General features: G+C 33.2%; 1 long non-coding RNA gene across 1 annotated transcript in view; it reads left to right on the forward strand.

Moving 5' to 3' along the window:
* Positions 1–23,397, forward strand: part of LOC146998027 (uncharacterized) — a 155,055-nt gene that overhangs the window by 128,400 nt on the left and 3,258 nt on the right. The window lies entirely within an intron of this gene.

Raw genomic sequence — 23,397 nt, forward strand, 5'->3', positions numbered from 1 at the left:
TACATGTTATTGTTATAATACACGTTATACTGAAAATATTACAATATTGAAAGTTTTAAAATATGTAAGATAGCTTATATTTCTTTCCCTAAAATATTAATGACGAACCTATCTGATTAAATAATAAAATTATTTTAGTGTTTTTTCTGGTGTTTAAACGTCTATAAATTATTTGTGCATATTACAGAGTCATAAAATTACTAACTGCATAAATTTGTCTCAAACGTATGTAAGCAAATAATGTTGCTTGATTATATCTTAAAAGCCAACTATGCGTAATTTAGCTTAATAAAGATAAAATAACACACCGAACAAGTATCAGTTTAGAAGTCAAACAACAAAAATCAGCGTGATATTTGCAAATTTCCACAGGACTAGTTTCAGTATTTTACCGACCATCATCTTCAACTGCCATTTGCATTTTCGCAGCTGAGGATAATGGTTTGGTAAAACCATCGAAACTAGTGCTGTGAAACATTGCAAACATCACGCTGATTTTTGTTGTTTGACTTTTAAATTAATTTAGCTTGTTTAATTATTTTATGAATGCTATCTTTGTACATAAAGTTAAAGTATTGAACATAAAGATTTGTGGTATTGATATGTGTATTTGAGATATAGGATTTACAGATTCCACACGTTAAATATTTAGATTTACACTTACAAAATTTATTTAATAAACACTGATAAAATTTGCACTATTTAAAAGTACATTAGAATTTATTCGCAAGAAACCAGTGCAGCTTTTTTTCTTGAAATCAATGGTTTAATAATGAAGATTGTACATTAATAATAAGCGAATTTAAAATACATGTCTACTAGCAAAAGCAAATCTTTAATGTATACTGATATTATGTATACAATATATCGATACTGAAATATTTTAATTATTATAGATATAATTTTACTCTACAGATACTAAAAACTGTATCGGAATTTATTCGGAAGAAAACGGAGGTGTAAATGTGTAAAAACAACTTATATAACATAAGTTATAACATAGTAACATAAGTTTTCTTCCGAATAAATTCCGATACAGTTTTTAGTATCTGTAGAGCAAAATTATATCTATAATTATTATAGATATAATTTTACTCTACAGATACTAAAATTTTTATATACGTTATATAACATAAGTTATATAACGTATATAAAAATAACTGATATAACATTTGTAATCACAAATTGCTAAACCATTTCTCACCTTCATTCTCTATGCAAAACAATCAAAATAACAGAATTTTAAATGAGATATGAAATGCCATTCCAAATGTTTAATGGATTTGAAAACTTTTCGCGGCGTTAAATTCAGAAGAAGTCTTGATTCACTGAATTTCTGAAGAAATTCCTCCTTTCGAAAACAAATTATAACCAGTATAATTGCTTCCTGGATGTAAAGGGTCATTTTTGGACTCGGAATTCGCGAAAACTTTTGATTTGAAATCAATGGTGAACAAAGCTGAATATTTCAACAATTTCAATTATTAATATTGCTATTAACATTCAGATTTTTAAGAAAATACGTAAGTATATGGAATTTTAAGAATAATGATGTAGCAGTTGGAAAAGGTTCAAATGTAAGAAGTACTTTGATTATTATTTACATTTAAAATATTTTCAAGCGCAAAACACTGGAATTCATACCATTCAACATCCTCACTGTATTTATACAAAAACAAAAATTTCACACGGATAAATTTATAAATAACAGAATAAAAATCGATGTTATGAGAAACATTAAAGCTTATTTATAGGAGCTGTGAATTTCATATTGGTATGATACACGAAAAGCTTGATTTTTCCCATTATAAAGAATTTTTTTTATCATAAATGTTGTAGATTTCATAAGAAAGTACTGTCACAGACATCCCAAACAGCTTCTCGAGATATGGTACGGGCTCACTGCACCTTTCATTTATAGGATCATTTCCATTTGTGACTCAAATGGAAATGATCTAAGAGATACATTTCCATTTGAGTGAAACGTGAAAAGTCTACAGAGATACATTTCGAGCTGTTTCTATCACAGCAGAACGTTATGTAAAGCTTTAAGAAACAGCATCATTCATTCCTTGCAAAAACGTAAACTGTTCCATAGTGTAAAAGGATGTCATGCAAGAAGCAGCGCCTTTGCATAGGTTCTATCCGACACCTGCTCCAATTGACATTTGTTGATGGCAGTGCTCTCAGTCTTTCTTCCCCATACGAATAACCAACAAGATCTGCAGACCTTACAGCTTGTGACTTTTATTTATGTTGCTACGTGAAGCCGGTAGATGCTACTGGCCACACCGAAAGAAGTTATTCCCATCAGTACAATAGAAATTACAACCAAAACCTCTTCTATTGCGCAGAATGCCGTGCCATGTCTAACGGCCATGCTTGTGAATGACAGATATCACACTGACCATTTTGCCCTCCTATTAATGCATAATGTATAACGATGTATTACTACTGTCGTAATTCAACAAAGTAACACCACTTTTTGATGTAAAGTATCTGTATATTGTCATATATTGTATAATAAGCGTTGGTATTTTAAGAATCCGAAATACCTCTGTCTTCCAACATCAGCCCCTGTTTGGCAATGTTGTTTTTCTGGACAAGAGGATCCGGCCGATATCCGAATAGCCAGTGAAAGCCACTACCAGGTGGCTTTCACTGACTATTCGGTTGTTCGGACCCTGCTGTCACTTAAACGCCAATTATGTCAATTGATGCAGTTTTCCCACGAGATACGGGGGAAGAAATGGAATTGAGCAAGACCCAGCCTGCATTCTATCCACCACAACCACTAACGACATGCCATTTACGAACAAAGAAGTTAATGCTGCATGCTACCTAAGAAAATATATAAGCTACCTAAGAAAAGACGCAGAAAAAAATTATCATTACGGAGGAAAAATTTCAGCTAGCCCCGGGACCACGCGAAAAGTAAAAATTTTAAATGGCATGCAGCGCCCGTTTGTGTTAGCAATAACCAAGGCCTACCGCATCAATACGGGCGCAACGGTTACAGTCTTAGCAGTACTAATCCAGCTTCACCACAAGATGCCACTAGGGTTAGGTTACTGAGACGAGCAGTGATGCATGAAGAACAAAACTATGACCCAGCCCATTATGAGCAAAAAAAGATCGCTTCTAAAAGTTTACCCTGCACATTTCGGAGCAGGCATCTACACCCACATGACAATGTTTGACATTTGCAGAGTTCCGGCAAACCCAGTTTACTTTATTATTATAGTGTATTCGTAATCAAGAGGAACAGTGCTAACTAGGTTCGTAGAAAGGGCAGTTAGGGTCTGAGATCTCCGTCTTTCATGTAGAAGTGATAACCATTAGACAGGACACAGAAACTACAGCTGAATAAGCGAGGTAATATACATCATTTTTCAGGCAGCCTCTCAGTAGTTCATACAATCCGAAATCCCTTCCATCCTGCCCCACGCATAGAAGATATACAACTCATAAAAGGAGCGTCAGAAGCATATTTATATTTCCTGGAAAGAAGTCCATTCTGTACCCCAGGGAAATGAAGAAGTTGATGAGCTTGCAAAAGTGTTCTCATGCAATATAGATGCCCAGACCGTGCCCATCCTGTTTGCAAAATCCCATCTCAAGAGAGGAATCTTGACGCAGCAGTACAAGATTGGCAGGATGAATGGGAGGGAATTTCTCAGGGTAGAAGAGCGCATGTCTTTTACAACAGGGTTCCTGCAGACCGCTTAATTTCAGTTCCATTTATAACCCGCTTTGTCACAGACACAGTCCCTTTCTGGAATTCTTCTGGAAAAGGAGATTTGTTCCTTCTAACCTCTGTGCATGCGGCGAGGCTGGATTCTTAGATCATTGCATAACAACATGCTTACTCACAGAAGCGTGGCAAATGCAATTGCCACACACTGGTGATCCATTTGAGTAATTCTTCACTAAGCGGCCAGCAGTCGTTAAGAAATTAAAAAGTATAATGGAAAAACTAGGCACTAGGGCGGGACCTATGTCATGCTGATTAATGTGCTCCTGTTTAATTAAAAAGATCTAGAGAAGTAGTATATGCGTTGTATATCGTACTACTGCACACAATGACGAACGTCAGTAACGAAAGTACGAAGTAATGCGTCAGTAACGAAACACAGTGATTGTAGTACTGATGACACAGTAATGAGAACAGCACTGACTGTAATGAGTAAATAGTACTGAGAACTGTAATTAGTCAGCTCGAATACAGTACGGTATCATATACAAAGAAATACTGCCCTTAACCTTTTGTATTAACCTTTAATATTGTGTGAAGGATAATTTAAAGTATATTTAATTAATATCATATAGTACTATATTGAATTTAGCATATTGTACCCAATGAATATAACATTGTAATTTATGCATAAATTATTGCAACAATAACTTTTGTTATCAAGCAATGTTGTGCTTCAGTGTTTCACATACTCTGTATTATGTGTTAAATTTGCTATTAATGTAATAATGTATTATGTGCGTTAGACGTCGAATTACATTTATTAAGTACTAATGTCAATGGCTATAAATGTAAAGTCAACATACTTTCAATGTGATCCTTGTAAGGTCACTAGGGAGTACTGATCTAGAGACAGTTCCGGAAACCGGACAACACCCGATCAGTCTATGTAAGCTGGCTGCCCGGGTGTCCGGATCTACTTCTTAAATGTTCACCTGCACCAACTTCTGCTTGCCTTCTTCTACTTATCAGTTCCTGCACCATCTGCTCTCCATTAAAATTGGGGAGGCGGCGTACTGTCACCTTAAATGGTGCTCAAGGTTTTAGCCAACGACGGGCGCAATCTTGCTCTCCTTGCCATCTAGAATTTCGTGGGCTTGTTTTACCAACCACAGCCGCAGACTTGCTCTCCTTGCCACCTAGAAAATCGTGAGCTTGTTTTGCCAACGACAGGCGCAGTCTTGCTCTCCTTGCCACCTAAAAATTCGTGGGCTTGTTTTGCCAAAGACAGCCACAATCTTGCTCTCCTTGCCATCTAGAATTTCGTGGGCTGGTTTTGCCAACGACAGGCGCAATCTTGCTCACCTTGCCACCTAGAAATTCGTGAGCTTGTTTTGCCAACGACAGGCGCAATCTTGCTCTCCTTGCTACCTAGAAATTCGCGGGTTTGTTTTGCCAACGACAGGCGCAATCTTGCTCTCCTTGCCACCTAGAAGTTCGTGGGCTTGTTTTGCCAACGACAGCTGCAATCTTGCTCTCCTTGCCACCTAGAAATTCGTGAGCTTGTTTTGCCAACGACAGGCGCAATCTTGCTCTCCTTGCCACCTATAATTTCGTGGGTTTGTTTTGATGTTACTATCAGATAAGTCAGATACGTAGTAACAACATTTATGGCAACATTTCGACCAATCTTTTGTTTTTTAAGTTTGTTAAACACTCTGTATCCTGAATTAATGATGCATAGCTTGTAATTGCTCTCTTAATTTTTTATAAAATGATTTTACCAAAAATAAAAACTTACCTTCACGTTTTTAAAGGGTAAATTTGATTAACACATGAAAACTTTTAAGAAAACTTCAGGCATTATATTGGTCTTTGGTATACTTCAATTTAATATAAATTTTTTAAAGCCTGAGGACAATTTTGCAAAATGTTCAAGAAAGTAAAAGTCTGAAAAATAATTTAAAAAAGAAATCATTACACTTAGCCTCTTTCATAGTTAAATTAAGAGTGTCATCTTCATAATTTAATCATGAACGCATACATTATGCCATCCTAGAGCTCTTTAATTTACAGTTTCAGTGAAAAAGAAAATCTCCTACCCGAAAATCGCAAATGTGAAAACTCTCTTTCTGTAATTTAGATAACGATGCAATTATGTCATGATATTAAAAACTTTGCTGATAGAATTTTTTAGCTTTCTCTGGATTTTTAAGTTTTTAGTTTTACCACTTTTTTCTTTTGAATTATCTACTGATTAATCAGGCTTTCCTCTTTTTAATAATTTAAATTAGGTTATTTATTCCCTGTCTGCAAATGAAAATCTTTATAAAATGTAAAATTTGAAGTTATCCTTTAGATAATATTCTCCAATTTAAAAATGTTTCACATTTCTTTATTTAACAACGTTCTAATAAATTATCCATTATTATGGTGATTCTTAAAAAAGCTTACTTGTTTAAAACTGTGGAAAATTGTAACTTTCGGAGTTATTTATTGAAAGCTCGTTAGTATCATCCAGTTTTCCCCCTCCAAGCTATTATTACTATAATGTTTGATCGATTGTTCAAGAAAATTCAGAATGCGTTAATACTTCGGGAGATTAGATTCACCGAGAGGTAACATTGAAGGCTTACGCAATCGTGGAAAGTACTGCATACTGCAAATGTATCATATAGTAAAATAGTTTTGTAATAAACAAAGGTATTTTTGAAAACTTAACTTTAGTATTAACGTTTCAAGTTATTTCACATAGAATTTAAAGAATAATAAATTGCTTTTTGCATAAGTAGATATTACTGTTGTCCCCTTATTTGGGTGGGGGAAAAACTTATTCTTATAAAGCTTTTAAAAGAAAAAATTAAAATAGGTAAAACTGACTTAAGTCCATATCTAGAAAGCAACTGCTATTCAAGAACTATGCTTTCAGATTTATAAAAGAAAAATATAATCTCTATCTTTAAGCTCCTTCGTCATCTCTACTACACACGGAAAGCACCTTTGTTTCTAATTACAACTATAAATTTGCTCGTATGGAGTTGATTAAAACGGAGACAGCATTAAAACAAGGTAACAAGCTTTAAATATAAGCGAAGAGTTACACTGTAGTTTGGGAAATAAAGCGATATTTTTTTTTTTTTTTCCGTTGAACCCGTAAACTTATCTCTGAAAGGAATGAAAAGGGAAAGATACTGCCTATTTTTGAGGACAAATTCCGAAATCCGGATGCGAAAATTATTTTCCAAGAAATGTTCTGTTTACTAGACTTTTCTTTGTAAAACAGTAGGGGAAAATTTATCTTAGACAAGTAATGTGGAAGATAAAATGTACGAAGATTAAGCCAAACATTAAGGCATTTAATTAATTCATCAGCTAAGAGAAGAACCATTAGATTTGTTTCAGTTTTTCTAGTCTGCTGTTCTTGTTGTTGCTAATGCTCACTTGTCTGACCTATAAGTCGGCCCAAGCCCGCGAAATTCTTCGTGGCAAGGAGCAAAAGTTTACGCCCGTCCTTTGGCAACAGCCTCGAGCATCATACAGGAGACAACTCGATTTTTGCTCAGTGCCCCTTTCAATTTTGACGTTGAGTACCCCGGTGGGGGACGCGTCCGAGAGTCTCCCACCCCTCTTCACCTACCACCAACCTCCGCGAGGACTTTCGGCTCGCCGCATATTCAGAGTGCCCCCCATGCAGCACTATACATTCACAAAATCCATGCATTCTCCGGGAATCGAACTCAAGCCCTTCGGTACGACAGTCAGGGACACTACCCACTATACCGGTTGGGCGGCTTTTCTAATTTACATTACATTAACGTATATTCTTAGCCTCTTTACGTAAGACTCCATGTGTTCAAAACAAAGTGTTGTTATGTTTTTCTCTTTTCTGATACTCCGGTAACCACTGATTATATTAAAAGTATCATTACCACTTTAGGATTTCGGAGAAACACAATTAGCGGAAGGCATACAATATGAAATTAAGCCAGTAATCATTAAAAAAAAGCAGAATCGTAGCAAAGTCTGTTACAAATTTTTATTTCAGAATACATAAATATACAAATTATTAAAGACCAAGTTCTAGATTATTGTAAATACAGACTCTCTAAAGCTTTATATATAATCTCAAAATTTACCGTAAAATTAATTTTCTGCACCAACAATTTGAACATATAAGCTTATCTCACATTCTCTACAATTGTAAAATTTTCTTCCCAACAGCTGATACCTTACAAGTTATAATATTTAAATATCAAAAAACCTTAAACAATTTACTCACTAATCACCATGAACTAAATGAACCAGCAGAATGCTAGTGAAAATTATTACAATTCCTTCCCTTTGTTGATTTTTACCACTAACACATAATTACAGGAAACTTGGATATCATCGAAAACTTACAACTTAAAAAATTAATGAAATATGGAACAAAATACTGACCTGTCAGATACGTCAATAAAAAATTTTGCTTCAAAAGTATAGAAACTAACATTAACAAATTTATAATAAAGACTAGCATTCAACTTAGTTTACCTAATACTACCTTTTTGAAATGGAAAGAATGAAGTATTTCGATAAACTAAAACTAAAATCAAACTTTCAAAATTTAATAGTAGTTTAAATTGGCTTAAACTTTTATCTAGTATTAAAATTTAAAAACCCAATTTACAATCACTAAATACACAATACTCTAATACTAGCTGATATTAAATTTTATACAATAGACAGAAACTGATGATTAATTAGCTTGTCACTATTTTATCCAAACAATCCTGTTATTAATTTAAGATCAGAGATCCAGACATCATTTAGGTAAAGAGTGCTTTCGGCTGCGTACAGTACAGGTAAACACAAACACAATGATACTATTTTGCATTTTCAACGTAATCAGACATGAAATGCTCGCCATTTTTTATAAAAAAAGCATGTGTAGAGACTTTTAGAATGTTTTCAAAGCAAGAAAACTGATGAAATACTCATTGCCCTCGCCGGGATTCGAACTCGGGATCTCTCGTATAACACATCGAGCGTGCTTCCAGTTACACTTCTAAGGCGTGAAAAAAGGAGGGAGTAAATACCTTACAAGTGTTCAGTACATTTTTAAGTTTTTGACATCAGTTTATTGGCAGTAGATAAATTTTCGCTTATGATACTGTTGGGTGCGTATGAGTATGTAATAGATTGAATGCACAAGTCTGATAAAAGGTTAATAAAATTTATTGTTATCAAAAGAAATATAATGGAATATAACGGAATCCTCTGAGATATTCGTACAAGTGTTCGCAATATCACGCAGTGATAATCAATGATTATGCTTTAAGCTACTAAAAACATTAAAATAGAACGCAATGTAAAGAGAAATCTCTCGCTGAACTCGCAACAATAACAACAGCAGCTAACTAAACAACTGAGCTGAGTTGTTTTCTTTCTGGCCTTTTTATAGCTTTAAATCGGTCTCGAGAGATATCTGCTTCTCTAGATTTCTGGAAAGCAAACGAGAGTGGCATTACGGTTACAGCTAACATACTAGTCAATTACATTTATTCAATTTAAATATAAATTACCGAGCTATCAATTTATTCAATGTTAGATGCACAGGCTTCTGTATTCTTAAGTTTCCGGCATAGCTTTCTCTTAAAATCTGTCTCTTAAAATTTATCTCTAAGGAGTTACGTATTTGCCTGCATATGCTCTGCTGGTTTAAGTGATTATCCCGTCTGTATTATTAAGTTAGAAAATTAATCAGAATTAGAAGATTCGTGGTTTCAGTCCCGGCGAGGGCATGCTAGTTTCTTGCTCTGAAAATCTTAATAGTGTTCATAGATTTATCAAATTATGATAAGTTTAACAGGAACATTTGTAATTTGAAATATTTACAATGTCTTTCACAATTTTATATATACTAGGAAAGCGGAAATTGAAAGTACAGATCAATTTAAAATTCAGACGTTATCCCAACATACGGAGTTAACGGAATTGCGAAGACTGAATACAATGTTCGATTTTTTTGCAATGAATAATATATAAGTAAAGCTATGACGGGACTTTAATCTTAATATATCTAAATAAAGTTTCAATCATATTTTTCATGAAAATCCTGCTATTTGGAATTTATGTGGGCAAGCAGGTACGAAAAGTGTGTCCTCTAACATTTTCGTGCAACTTGCACTTAAAAGGGAAAAAGAATTATTCCTTTCTTAGACATTTCATTCATTATTTTGACCCAAGTTAAAACAATAGTTATTATTCTTTCTAGTTTTATTTTTTTTATTTTATTTATTTATTTTTTTTTAAGCAGCCGTAAAAATGCGAGCAACAGCCGAATGAGCATGACATTCCTGTTAATTCTATTAAAGGCAGTCGGGTCTGGGCGATCGAAACCGTAAATTAGGAAATATTTCGGCTAACTTATATAGATATTAGTGTGGTCAACTCTTAATGGACAGTCAGAGTGATCAACTGTTAATGGTATAAATATACATGTAACTTTTTCCGATACGATAGGAAAGGGAATGTAAACGATCACGCTATAACTTTTGTGTGAATATTTCCTTCCTTTTTTTCCATTTATTCCTCAAAAATAAAAGGGGGGGAAGGTTCAAAAGAGAGGCTTTTCGTTTTTCTAATGACTTATTCCAGCGGGTATAAGAGTGGCCTCCGGTGAAAGTCCTTCCTGGTGTATCATTCGATTAATTGATGTAGGAGGAGCGATGATAATCCATCCAGGTTTGTGGTCTAAATTACTTGATCATTTGAGGAAGATGAGTGCTGTTGAAGCTGTTAATAACAGGAAAACTTTCAGGTGAGTGACCTACAGATAATGAAAATGTGTTGAATGCATAAAATAATTGAAGATGAGTGAGAGGCGGAACTGCGCTTAGATCTCTTCTCCCTCTACATCGAAAAAACTTGTAAAATTTTCTTTTTGCATATTTTGAATGGTCTGAGAGTTTTCGTCATGATTCTGAAAGATTTCAGTTAATACCTGTGATGAGTGCCTATATCATGATTTAAAAGAAAAGCTATCAGGCTTCTCGATTTCAATTGCTATGAAATTTCCTTGAGTGATTAAACATTGCACCTACTGCATCCTATACTTTGCAATAGGTGCAAAGTATAGGAATTCGCAATTGCCTGCAACCTCGATATAGGCGTATAAAAGTGGCACCCGCCTCTTAGTATTTACAGCCGTATATTGGCTGTAACGTCGCGGCGTCAATCCGGACTTCCTAAGTTAATAGTATGGGTAATGCTTCAAAATCTCCGCGGCAGAAACATAAAACATGACTGTCTTATAGAACACTTTTTTTTTTTTAAACTTCACAATTGAATAACATTTTATGCATTTCAGGAACATCATTATAGTTTAGCACTGAGAAAACTTTCCAATAATGCAGGCCGATCCTGTTTATTATCAGATCTCAAATCATTCTCCTACTTTCGGTATGTCCTGATTATAATAATATTTTTATATAATAATAATTATATTATAATAATAATTATAATGTTTATAATCACATGCTGCACTGTTACATGGCAAATGTAATATATCTGTGAGATTGAAAACATTCTGTTGTCAATGTGTCCCATGAACTGGCTTTCCATCCGGAATTTCGTAGAATATTTTCCCCTTTCTTACCGCGTGCTTTCGTGGTGTAATAGTAAGTAGATCCGGCTAGCAATTGGGAGATCTGGAGTTCGAATCCCAGCGAAGGCATTGAATATTTTTTATGCTTTCTACTCCAAATAAACCTAATGACTCTACAAATATGATATGCATATGCTAGCGAATTCTTTCTCCTTTGCGTTTCACTAGACCGTTTGTTATATAAAACATGAGAATTTATAACACATTATTTCTCTATCAAATTTCTATTGGAAATGCACATTTACTGCGATGACACTATAGTTGTGCAGCAATTAGTGAAATATAAAATTAGCAAAGCAAAAACCTTGTGTTTGGTGTAGATTTAGTCAACAAATCAAACGATTTCGAGGGCAAACAGGTAGTGATTCCTCTTCATCAGGAGCAAAGAAATACGCAAGACTGAAACGCAACGGGCACAGCGATCTTTTTTATACCCTACCACAGTACAGCGAACAAGAAGTTAGCTACATCTGTTCGCAAAAATTGTTACGAAATTGAAAAATTAAGTTAATAGAATTTTAGAAGCGTTAAGAAGGACTGGATTGTATTTGAAGTCATTAACTAAACAAGATAAATCTTTGTGAATGTGAAAAGCTTCGATAAATTTCGATTCACTAATGGAAGAAGCTTTTTAAACAATTTTTCAAAACCCGAAGTTAAAATTATGATTAAATTTGCAACTATGATTAGCTGCTGAAAACTTTTTAATTTTGCCTTTTCGGATCCAATATTCTCATTCCTTCATACGAAACTTAAAAATGCTCTTTCAGTTCAGCAAATGCATATCAAACCGCGCTAACACGGTATGCTATAAATTCTTCAAGAATTAACGTCAGGCATGGGATCTTTAAAAATCGAATCATGGATTTTATAGACAGGCGAGAAAATTACTTGAAAATTGAACTTCTGGAGTATCCTTGCAATTTTAACTCACAGAAAGAAGAAATGGAAGCATGACAAGGTTATTAATGTTATTTCTAACAGAAAAATGTCTTCTTTGATGGCAAATTGAAAATTTTTTAAAGGCATTGTCAATGACCTCAGGAGAAAATGATTGGTCAATGGCAAATGATCTCAAATATTTGAGTTTATTAACAAGCAAAGGTACTGAGGTACAAACATTGAGAAAGCGAAATACATAATAGTAAAGAGAAGCCATTTTTTGCTCAGCCGGATGGCATAGCGTGGGGCTGTAAACAAGCAGATGAGGGTTTACGGTAAACAATAGTGCTGAAATCAGATTCATTGCAAATTATAAGAGCATCAAGGAAAGGAAGGGCATTATCAGATTCAGTTTCAAAAATGAACTGAATGGCTGGTGAATCGAATTTCTAATAGATAAAAATCTGGGAAAAATCTTCTTTATTACCGTACCTTCTTTTTTACCATCATAAAGAGCAATAGTGACATCTCTGTGGCGAATCCAGAGACGAAACGATAGTTTCTGAAATAATTTGACCGTACGTGCAAATGTCAGCAATGCAGGGTATGTAAATGTCAGCAAGTGCAGGACTGAGGGGATTGTCCATAACTAATCTTTCAATTAGGTGACAATATTCATTTTGGGAAACAAAGTGGGGTTGACTCAGAAAGAGTAAGTCTCTTCAGTTTCAGTATGTGTGAAATGGAAATCTCGAAGCCTAGCTTCAAGACAATTTAGTGCACCTTTGATTATAACATTAGCAAACAGTGACTTAACATCAAAAGAAATCATAATGGAACGCAGGAGAGAAAAATCTTTAACTTGATAGACAAAAATGATTTTTTACAGAATGAATATTGTTAAAATTGCACGGATTCTGCATGCAAAGTAATTTCTTAACGGAAAGAGGAAATTTAGTTTTAAATTATATAGAGAATGAAATCCGAATTCGTATTTACAAATATTACGGTATTATTTTTTATCCCTGAAATATGAGTAGTAAAGATTTATTTTTTCAGGTTATCTACCTGGTCAGGCTATTTTGTCTGTAGTCAGGCTATTTACTGTTTTGTATGTTAAGCAACGTCTAGGTAGCCAAAATTACGATCCTGAACTACCAGTAAGTCACTGGAAGGCTTTGGTAGTTGACCTAAAGATGATTTCTTTTTAAACTAATATTAAAAATTTTATAAGGCATTTCTCTCTCCTTCTTAGCATGCCTTCCTGGTGTGAAGGCCAGCACACTCGGCGCGTATTCGAGAGGTCTGTGTTTCGAGTCCCGGCGAGGTCATTGCTCATTTTTCATCTCTCCTGCTTTCAAAAAATACATAATGACTCTACAACCTATATAATAAATACAAATCATAATTCGCGTGTCATATGATGAAAAGCTGTAGTAATAAACTACTGTAAATTGAAATTATTAATTTGCATTCGTAATAATCCAGAACTGAATTGGAAAACTGTCATTAATTATCACTAACTATTTAGCTGTAGCACAGAAAATTCATTGAAATCAGAAGCGGCTTGCTTCCTAAGAATACTACTTAAACAGCGAAAATCTGAATTTTTGCTTCAATAGAAAATTACGTCTCTGACACTTTCAGAACTTTCAGCATTCTAATTTAAAGTGCAAATTGTTAATAAATGAATTAAACACGCATCTTATAATCCTAAACTATTTTGTGAAGTCATTAAAATGCTTTAAATAGGTGGGTATAAAAATTTTAGAATATTGCACATGTTTATTGAATCTAATAATAATCATATAAATACGTTAGTAATACGATCTAAAATACTATTATTTACGCTGTATTGTTATGGAAAATAATTAGCTCAATTAAGTTGCAGAAAAAAATTAAGCCAGTAGCTTATTAACGAGCAGAAAAACGCAGATTAATCTTGGTTTTTGGTCGAACGACTGAAAAGCGAGTTTTACTCGGAAGGCAGTAGAAGTGATTTGAAGGAAGAAGCATTGGGGGCGGGGAGCACTATCAAAGAATAGGTTAAAACTGTTACTCAAGGAATTTCGGGGAGAAACATCCTTGGCGAAAAAGCATGTACACGGTTTTCACATACCCTTTATTAAGCCGTCTTTTACCCCAAGGGTTACACATATCACAGGTTAGAAATCGCTGACTTACATAGTCCATTACCTTGTTCATTCTTTCTTGTCAGACAACTATGGAGATGGTCCCTGTATTCGCGTATTAATTTTCATACTAAAATGTTATAGCTATGCTACAGAGAGATCCATATTTGCTCTGTATTACCAAGAACCGTGTACTTTCGAATTCCCATTGGATGACTAATAATAGCTGTGCGTGCCAACCGTTGAGTATATCGAACGTCGTATTTATTAGTTCACGAGCCCACATTTCTTGTACTTTCAGACGCGCGCCTGATAATTTGGTCCACAGTTTTTCTTTCGGTATTTTTGAATAATGTAGGTAAGCTGAAGTCTTAATATTCCCAGACGTCCAATAAAACGAAATTTTTGGTAAAAGAGGTATGTATCGATGGATATTTTTGGAACTAAGCTATATCAGAATTCTCCGGAGGGATTATGAATGTTAATATTATGGGCAGTCTGTTTCTATTGAATATTTAAATATTTCCCTGAAGAATGATTTAAATATTTTCATTAAGCGAATACTGTGACGCAAATATTGCAGACGATGCACTTAAAAGAGGGTAAATTATTTAGAGATATTTGGACATATTTACTTAGCAAACATCAGTTTTCTTCAATTTCGATCAGAACTGGTGGTGGCAAGGTAACGAAATATTTATCAGATTTAAGGGGAAAGGTGTGTAAAGAATATGAAATTACAAATAATTTATTTTTCCTTTTAATTTTTCTAAATGAAAGAGTTTTTTAATATATCAGATAGTATATTTCTGCTGCGCGTTTTGAGTTTTTTATTTAGAACAATTCTTGGTACTATTCCATTCTGAGGACCGTAAAAAAATTGCAGCAAAAATGTATGCGCAAAAGCGCCAAATCTAACAAACGCGCCCAATTAACAGCGCGTGAAATCTAGCGTACGCACCCATCTCACTTTTCCTTTCTCCATTTTCTCATCCGAGATGTTTTCCATTTCCTGAATTCATTATGTCATGTGCCCTTGGGTTTAATATAAGGAACCGGCAACGTTGCACCTGCAATAGCTCGGTAATATAGAACTGTCTAAGCATACGCGCTGATTTCAGATTGCGTAAGTTTATATAGTTCTATACTTCTTAAGACGCCATTGAAATACTAGTTTAATTTTTAAATTCTTTTTTGATTTTAAATCCTTTTTTGATATCCTACGGGTTTAACAGTTTGGGAATTGCTCATGACGAAAAGTCTGCAATAGAATTTTGGGTAAAGTGCAGAATCTCCCACTGTTTGACGCGTTTTTAAGAATTGCACACACTCGGTATCCATGTACACAGTGACCCATTTTCCCCTAAAATAATCCTAGAATTGCATAAAAATGGCACTGTGCACACCCTTGACATCGACTTATTTTTACTTAAAAAGTAAAAGAAAATTGGAAAAAATACAATTGTTTTTACCCTTTTAAAAAGCGGCAAACAAATAAGTGGGCGATTCTGCACTTTACCGAGAAATTTTTCAAACAAAAAGCATCATTCATTATAGAAAATTATGTTTGAACAACCTATAAGATGAAATTATGCTTTAGCGATACGTCGGTAGCGAAATAGCGCTGCAGGTATCCATTCAGTTATGTTTAGCAATTTTTATATAAATTATAATAACGATCTGAAATAGTTATTTATTCTTATGCTTTCATTCAGCCATGTTCAGCCTCTTTTATATAAATTTTAATAATAAAAAGGTATTATATAAAACTATCCTTCATTTAAATTGAAGCATCAATCTTAGATAGTTATTATACTTCCTTTCTTGCATTAGGATTCCCGCAATTATTTTTGGCAGCACTGCCATCAACAACAGCTTGGCGATTTTTTACGGCCCTCGAAACCGAATAGTACCCAATTCCTTTTTTTGAATGTAGAATATTTTACTTTATATATAATCCTTCATTTTTCAACTATGTTCCGAAAACAGTCACTAATAGTTCCGCAAAAAATGACGAAATTGAAGTTAGAGAACAATGATACCTTGTCTGTTTGTATGTTTTTAACACAATTTAAAGCAACGTTTAGAAGATATTTAAAGAGAAAACATAAAATTTTTTTAATCGCGCTTATAATAAATTTAATATTAGAACATGATACCAGATAACTTATTTTGGCAATAAAATATGGGCAATACGCATATCTCTGTTTCAGTTCCATGCTCAGACAGTGTTTCCGTATCACTTAAGTATTTTAAGAGCTAGTTTTCTTTGGACGTTTTAATTTTTTTTTCTTTTGAAATTGTTAAGTAAATACATAAGTTTTACTAATACTATCAAATAAGTGCAATCAGTAAAACACTTTTCTTTCAAAGATGTTGTATTTTCCCGTTACGAGAAACATATACCATAATATTCTGGATATTTTCACTAAGAAAGAATAAGCTTGATTGCTTTCCTACATTAGATAGTCTTTTAAAATTAAAAAAGTTAAAAATAGACAGCAAAGTTAAGAGTGAAATGGTACATGACTTGTAGTTAACCCTTAGTAAACATCTCCCACAGGGCCAGAAAGACAATTTTTGGATTCGAAATCCTTTCATGAGAACAACCAAATCAACAGATACGAACGAAATTGATTTTGAAAAATTAATTGATTTGATAACTGATTCCATAATAAAAAAAATTAAAGAATAAAGTGAACGGATTTTGGATAAGTTTGTGAGAACAATATCCAAACTTATAAAAAGCAGTTACTGATATTTTACTTTCTTTAGCGACAACGTACTTGTAACGAGGCAGGGTTTGCATATTACGTTGCAATGACATCCATATGTAGAAATCAATATTTTGCTGCACCAGATATTAGAATTCCAGGCATACGGAAAAGGCAAACCAAATCTAAAATGATAAGACTGCTTAGAAAATGACTGACCTGGTCTTAAAAACCAAAAACTTGAAAACGCTAGCACAGAGAAGATTGGTTTGGAAAAAGCTTCTCGAAAAGGCCAGGACCCACCCTGGGCTGTCGGGCCATTAAGGAAGGAAAAATATTAAGAATTCAGATTTCCGACATCGTGCCTAACACTGAAAGAATTTGCAGTGCGAAGACTCGGGCATATCAGTTATTGGGAACTTAAAATGCTTCGGTTGTTTTTGTATTATTTGTTTCATTTAATTAATTTATGTGACCTTTTTTAAGTTAAATATTGATGTATATTTCTTTTATAGATATGACATAATAATTGGAATAAATGTTTATTTAGTTTGCTTAAAATATCTGAGTTATCATTTATTCTATTTAGAAACCTAAGTTTATACTCTAGAATTTCTTAAACATTTCAGAACTATAAAAGTGTTCCGTAATGAGAAAGTTTATCAACACTGATTTAATCCACATTTCGAGACAAAAAATTCGAGTATATAACATTAAAGTGAATTATTTTGATAGTAGAATTAATCACTACAAAATTTTAATTTGAATTATGAGAAAATTTCATGTTTATATCTGGTTGCGATATTAAGAAAGAAGAAACACTCTAATTTGAATATAAAAACTTAAATTACCTCATAAATATAAAGCAAATAAAGCATATAATAAATACATCATTTATTAAAAAGTCTGCTTAATAAATTAGAAAGTAATCTTTTTTTGTTCTATTACCCTTCTAAAGAGGTGTAAAAGGCTATAAATATTACAGCATCGGCTCTTTTTGATCTTCGCAACTTTTCTAAGCAACACATTTTCAGAGGAGGCAAAAAATGAGCAACAACCATAAGGTTAAAGAGAAGAAAAATGCAGTTAAAAGCCCTAAAAGGCACCAGAATATTTACTTCCTCATTAAACATCCCCCCTTAGCTAAAGGAAAAAAAAAGAGTCAAGTGGCTAAGAAAGGGCAAAAAAAAAGTGGGTTGGCTAAAAAAACAACGATTAAAGTTTGCTTTGTTGCCCTATACTTTTAGTTTGTGTTAATGACAAAGCTGGAAGATTTTTAAGTGCAGCTAGTTGCTGGTTTCAGCGGAACAGAAGGATAAAGAGAAATAAAAGTTTTGGCGTTTGTGCTAAGTTTGAAGCTTTCGAGAAATATCCTTAAGCTTTTAGTGAAAGTTTTTGGAAAGTTCATTTTAAAAGGTGTGTAATGAAGCAAGAATAAATACAGTGCAAGGAAAACTTGGTAAATACAAAATGCCTTGCAGTTTTTACGTCATGTTGATTTTTCCAGTATTTGCTTATTCCAGAAACTTTAAATTTTAACTTAAATATTAAAAAAAAAGAGTATGGAAAATGAAGCTGGCAGTAAAAAGAGAAGTAGGTTTTTTATCATTAAGCACAGGTACTTTGCATTTAAACCGGAGAAAATTTTAAATTACTGAAACACCGTATTTATACTCTTATTTTCTCTCCTTTTCTTAAGTTTTATCATACATAAATCGAGAGATGAAACTTATATGAATCATTTATTTTTCGAAGAAAGTGGTTGCGATAAGAACATTATAAACGAAACGTATTCGTGGATAAACTACCGGTGACTATGACGATATCATTTATTTAAAAGAAATTCTCTTACGCATTTACTTTAAGAGAAGAGATTATTTTTACTTTAACATAAGCAAATGAGCTACTCAACAAATTAAATCTTTAAAAATTTTAAGGACTGTTATCTATTAAGTAATATAAAATAATTTTAAGTTTATAGTTAAGTTGCGTCAACTAATATATATTAATTTCAAGTCTGAAGTATTCATGTTTCCAGTGTTCATTTCCTTAAAGAAGCACCATATTTCAGATTACAGGCAGTTACTGTTTATTAATTAAGAAATTACCAGTTTAATTTTCTAACAATCAAAATATTGTGCTCTTCTACTCTTTATTTAGTAAACTTACTTATTTTGTGTTGTGCCATCTATGATTTTCAATATTCTCTTGATTATTTAACCGTTGGTTATCCAGTACTCAAATTTATCAAACATAACGCAATACCTTTAATTTATATAAAAAATTAGGACTATTATCAGCTTTATGATTTTTAACACCGTATTTCTTGCGTTATTTCCGCCCTTTTAATTTTAACACCAGAAAATCGAAAATTATGTGAATAATTTAATTTTCGAAGGACTAATTATGGTCAGAATATAAAAGAAATCAAAAGTAGTCATGGATAAACTACAAGTAATTGTCAAAAGTTTACATCTTTAAAAGAAATCTTCATTCCAGTAACAATCATAGTAAAATTACAATATCTAATAAAGTAGCTTTATTTCCACTTCCCTGTAACACGAATACTGTTCCCTTTTTACTCCTCAGGCCTCATCAAATCATCCATAAATAATGAGAAAATGCTAATGTGCACATTATAAACTGACTCAACGAAATTGTACACTGACTGCCAGTTTGTGTTTGTTTCGCTATGATTAGTTGACTGTTGACATGAATTTAAGTTTGTTGTTGCAGGGAAAGGTTTTGCGTGACCTTCGCAGGTAGTTTGTGAGGGTTTATCTTTATTGATAATACGAAAAAAATCACTAAGTAGACGAACCCATTTTAAAACTTACTGAGCTCATTCCCTGAAGGCTTTGAAGAAGGGAGAAATTACACAAATACTTTTAAAATTTTCAGAGCCTGGAACTAAATCTCTAGATGGTAAAATATGCGAGGAAATCAGTAATAATAATGTACTATTATTAGCCTGGTGTGTGCTTCATTCAAGATATATTTTTATGTGTGTTGTTTTTTTTAAAAAAAAAAAAAAAAACTCGCAATTTTTAAACAAGCAACTCTGATTATGACATGAACTATTTTGCAGAGCAACTTGTTAAACGTTTTCAGGAGCATATTGTTACGTGCTACGACTTCATAGAGAGTTTATGACCTTATGACAATTTACCCTTTATAGCTTAAAAAATGTTACTTATTTTTTTGATATAATATGAAAATTTAAATGTTATATTGAAGCAAGGCTTCTATACAAAAATTAACAAAGCTTTTTGAAGGACATAATTTAGGGAAAAAAAAAAAAAGCAGTCATTGCCGTTGAGTTATGTTAATGACACCGAGTAATTAAATTACCCATATTTAATCTTATAATTAATTTTCGTCCTGTGCTTCACACATAATTCTCATGTTCGCATTTAACAGAAGTCTAAAACACCGAAAACACGCACAAGAGCTAAATTTTAACTAAAACGTTTATTGATCTTTCGGTTAAAATTGTACTACAAATCTTCTAGTACAACTCAAATTGAAGAAAAAATAACCATCGTTACGTGTAGGAAATTTAAATACTTAAACATGTACAAAACATAAGGTAATTTTAAATGCCTAACTAGCAGTAGCCTGTTCCAATTAGCGCATGGTCTTATGCGTTAAAAAATTCAAAATTATACACAGAATCAAAACTTGGCCCGCAAGTGGGTGTCTCTGGGAATAAAGAACTTTGGAGCGAGCTTCCACAACTTTCTCTTTCTCTCTAAATTCTCTTCTTTCCAAATAACGAACTCGCTCTTATTTAAGAAGATACAGAAAAGAATTAATGCAAAAATAGCATGTTAGCTAAAATTAACTTTCCAGGATAATGTCACATATAAGATGGACTGCGTTTCCCAAAATTTCGCCTAAAATATCATATGGCATATTGCATTATTACCAACTTACAATTTTCTGCTACAATTATCTACAATCCTAATCCTATAACAAAGGACATTTTCAGTTCAACAAAGGAGTTTCAGTTATAACAAAGATTTTTTTCAGTTTTAACAAAGGGCAATTATTTTCAGTTCATGAAAAAGGGTGTTCTTTTACCGCACCTTGTATTATGCTACATTTTTGGTTAGCCGATTAACATTCGAAACTCCACAATACGAATGATATGATAATAATATTCTCTATAATAATGATTACCATACCATACCATAATATGATACTATAAATATGATTCTATTGCATCAAATCTGACTGATGAAGAAGTCAGTAATATTAATGTCGTTGTTGTTGTCGCGTCTAACGAGGAAGCCTATGCAAATAGTGCCAGGGGCGAAGATAACTGTCCTGACAGTCTGCAAAATGATATCATCGTAGAGGTTCGGTCTCTACGATGATGCAAAAAACAAGACCAGAATTTTTAACAAATCAGCAAAGATGGCTGCGTCAAAAATGTGTAGAACTCTAAGTGGTGTTGGCAGCTTTGAGTCCAGGCATTGATCACAGTTTGTGAATGATTTCCTACCCTCTCTGTCAATTTTCAATCCTCTGTGAAGGGCAGTTTTGAGCCTGACTACGGTTTTAGTTAAAAGTTGATCTCTATTGATGCTATGGAGATTGTACTGTATTGAAATTGAATGTTTTTCCAATCTGTGTTTGGCCATGACATTTGCGCCCGAGAAGGTGACACGTTATTACTATTTTTTAGATTTCAAGCTTCTTTTACCAGGCGGCATCAGTGAGACGGATATATGCAGCAGCGGAGAAGTGGGAACTCCGGAACACTATGTCACAACATATCCACTAACAACTGGACTACATATACCTATCCCGCAGACCAATCGCCAAGCGTTCTGTAAATTTCTTATAAAGCAATGTCATTTCATATACAAACTAGCAAAAGTAATGGATAAACTCTCTGCGCGTATATAGCAGCATAGTGTATAATGTATCAGTATAGTGTATAATGTAACAGTATAGTGTATAATGTATCAGTATAATGTATAATGTATCAGTATAGTGTATATAATGTATAATGTATGCATAATTTACATGTCATAATTTCTGATGTAAGACATATGAACCATTGCAACACGATATTGCCCTTGGATCACATGTAAATCTTAATATAATTTCCTATATCTAAAATATTCCCATGCACATAATCAAATTAATGTAATGTAATATGCAAATTTAAAATGTATTTGTCTTTGTATATGTAAGATTATGTACTATGTACCTTATTTGTAATATGCTATCATAAGTAATATGTACCTCAATTGTAACATGCTGTATGAACCAAAATATTATTGTATGGCAATGTACTATCTGCCAAGGCCCTTGTATGGCACTGTATTTTAAATCGGTGACAGGTGTCAGGGGTTCATGTGGCCCCTAACCCTTCCCCATACCATCTTGGGGTGCTCTAGACAAGAGGGACACGGCGCTATACCAATTAACCGCTATGGTAAAGGGGTGGTGCTCGCGTCCTCCGTCACTTATCACTTATCACTTACCTGTAATATAGACATGCGCTGGCAACCGAAAGTAATATTAATGCAAATTAGATAAAATTGTAATTATGATAATCTTTCTAGTATCTGGTTTTATTTGGTTTAAAAGTTTATATGATGCTTTTTTTTAATAACAAGCAATTGTAGTGTTGGATATACTGAAGCGACAAGACTCAGTGTATAAATTTCTTCATTTTTTCGCATGTCTGTGAATTTATGCAACTTACACAGATTCTTATTGCTTCACTACCAACACTTATCCTTCGGAGTTTTACTTAGGGCTAAATATAGTGTTTGGAAAATATGAATACAAATGCTGAAATAACAAGAAAATATACCCAAGTAGCAAAGAAAATATAGTTAGTAAAGATAGCTAGACAAAACTAACATCCCCCCTAAAAAAATTCTAAATAAGGTTTTTTGAAAACTTCCTTTCGAGATATTTCTATTAAGTGAATTAAAATAGTGCAAATGATGTTATCAGGAATTAAATAGCGCTACATAGTGAAAAACATACAGTAACTTTTAAACAAAACTCAGTTAATGAGCTAAATTTTTATCTTTGTCATTTAACCTTAGCACCGACAAAAATTAAAATTCTACTCTTTTGTAATATTCCCTACACGGAACTAAAAATCTGTCGACATTTAATTAAATAATAAAATTCTCATAATCCTCGAGTCGTATTCCATGTCCCAGAGCACCGCCGAAAAGCAGTTCTCAAATTATGTAACTAAATAAAAATAACTTTATTCAAGACCCAGTAAAAGTTGCTGTTTAAATTAAGAGCAAGGAACGAATAAAGAATGAATCAATTGACGTTTTTTGCTTT

Source organism: Stegodyphus dumicola, chromosome 3 (genome assembly GCF_044657685.1).
Source record: "Stegodyphus dumicola isolate Sdum_Otavi_A_Nest chromosome 3, ASM4465768v1".
Lineage (NCBI taxonomy): Eukaryota > Metazoa > Arthropoda > Arachnida > Araneae > Eresidae > Stegodyphus > Stegodyphus dumicola.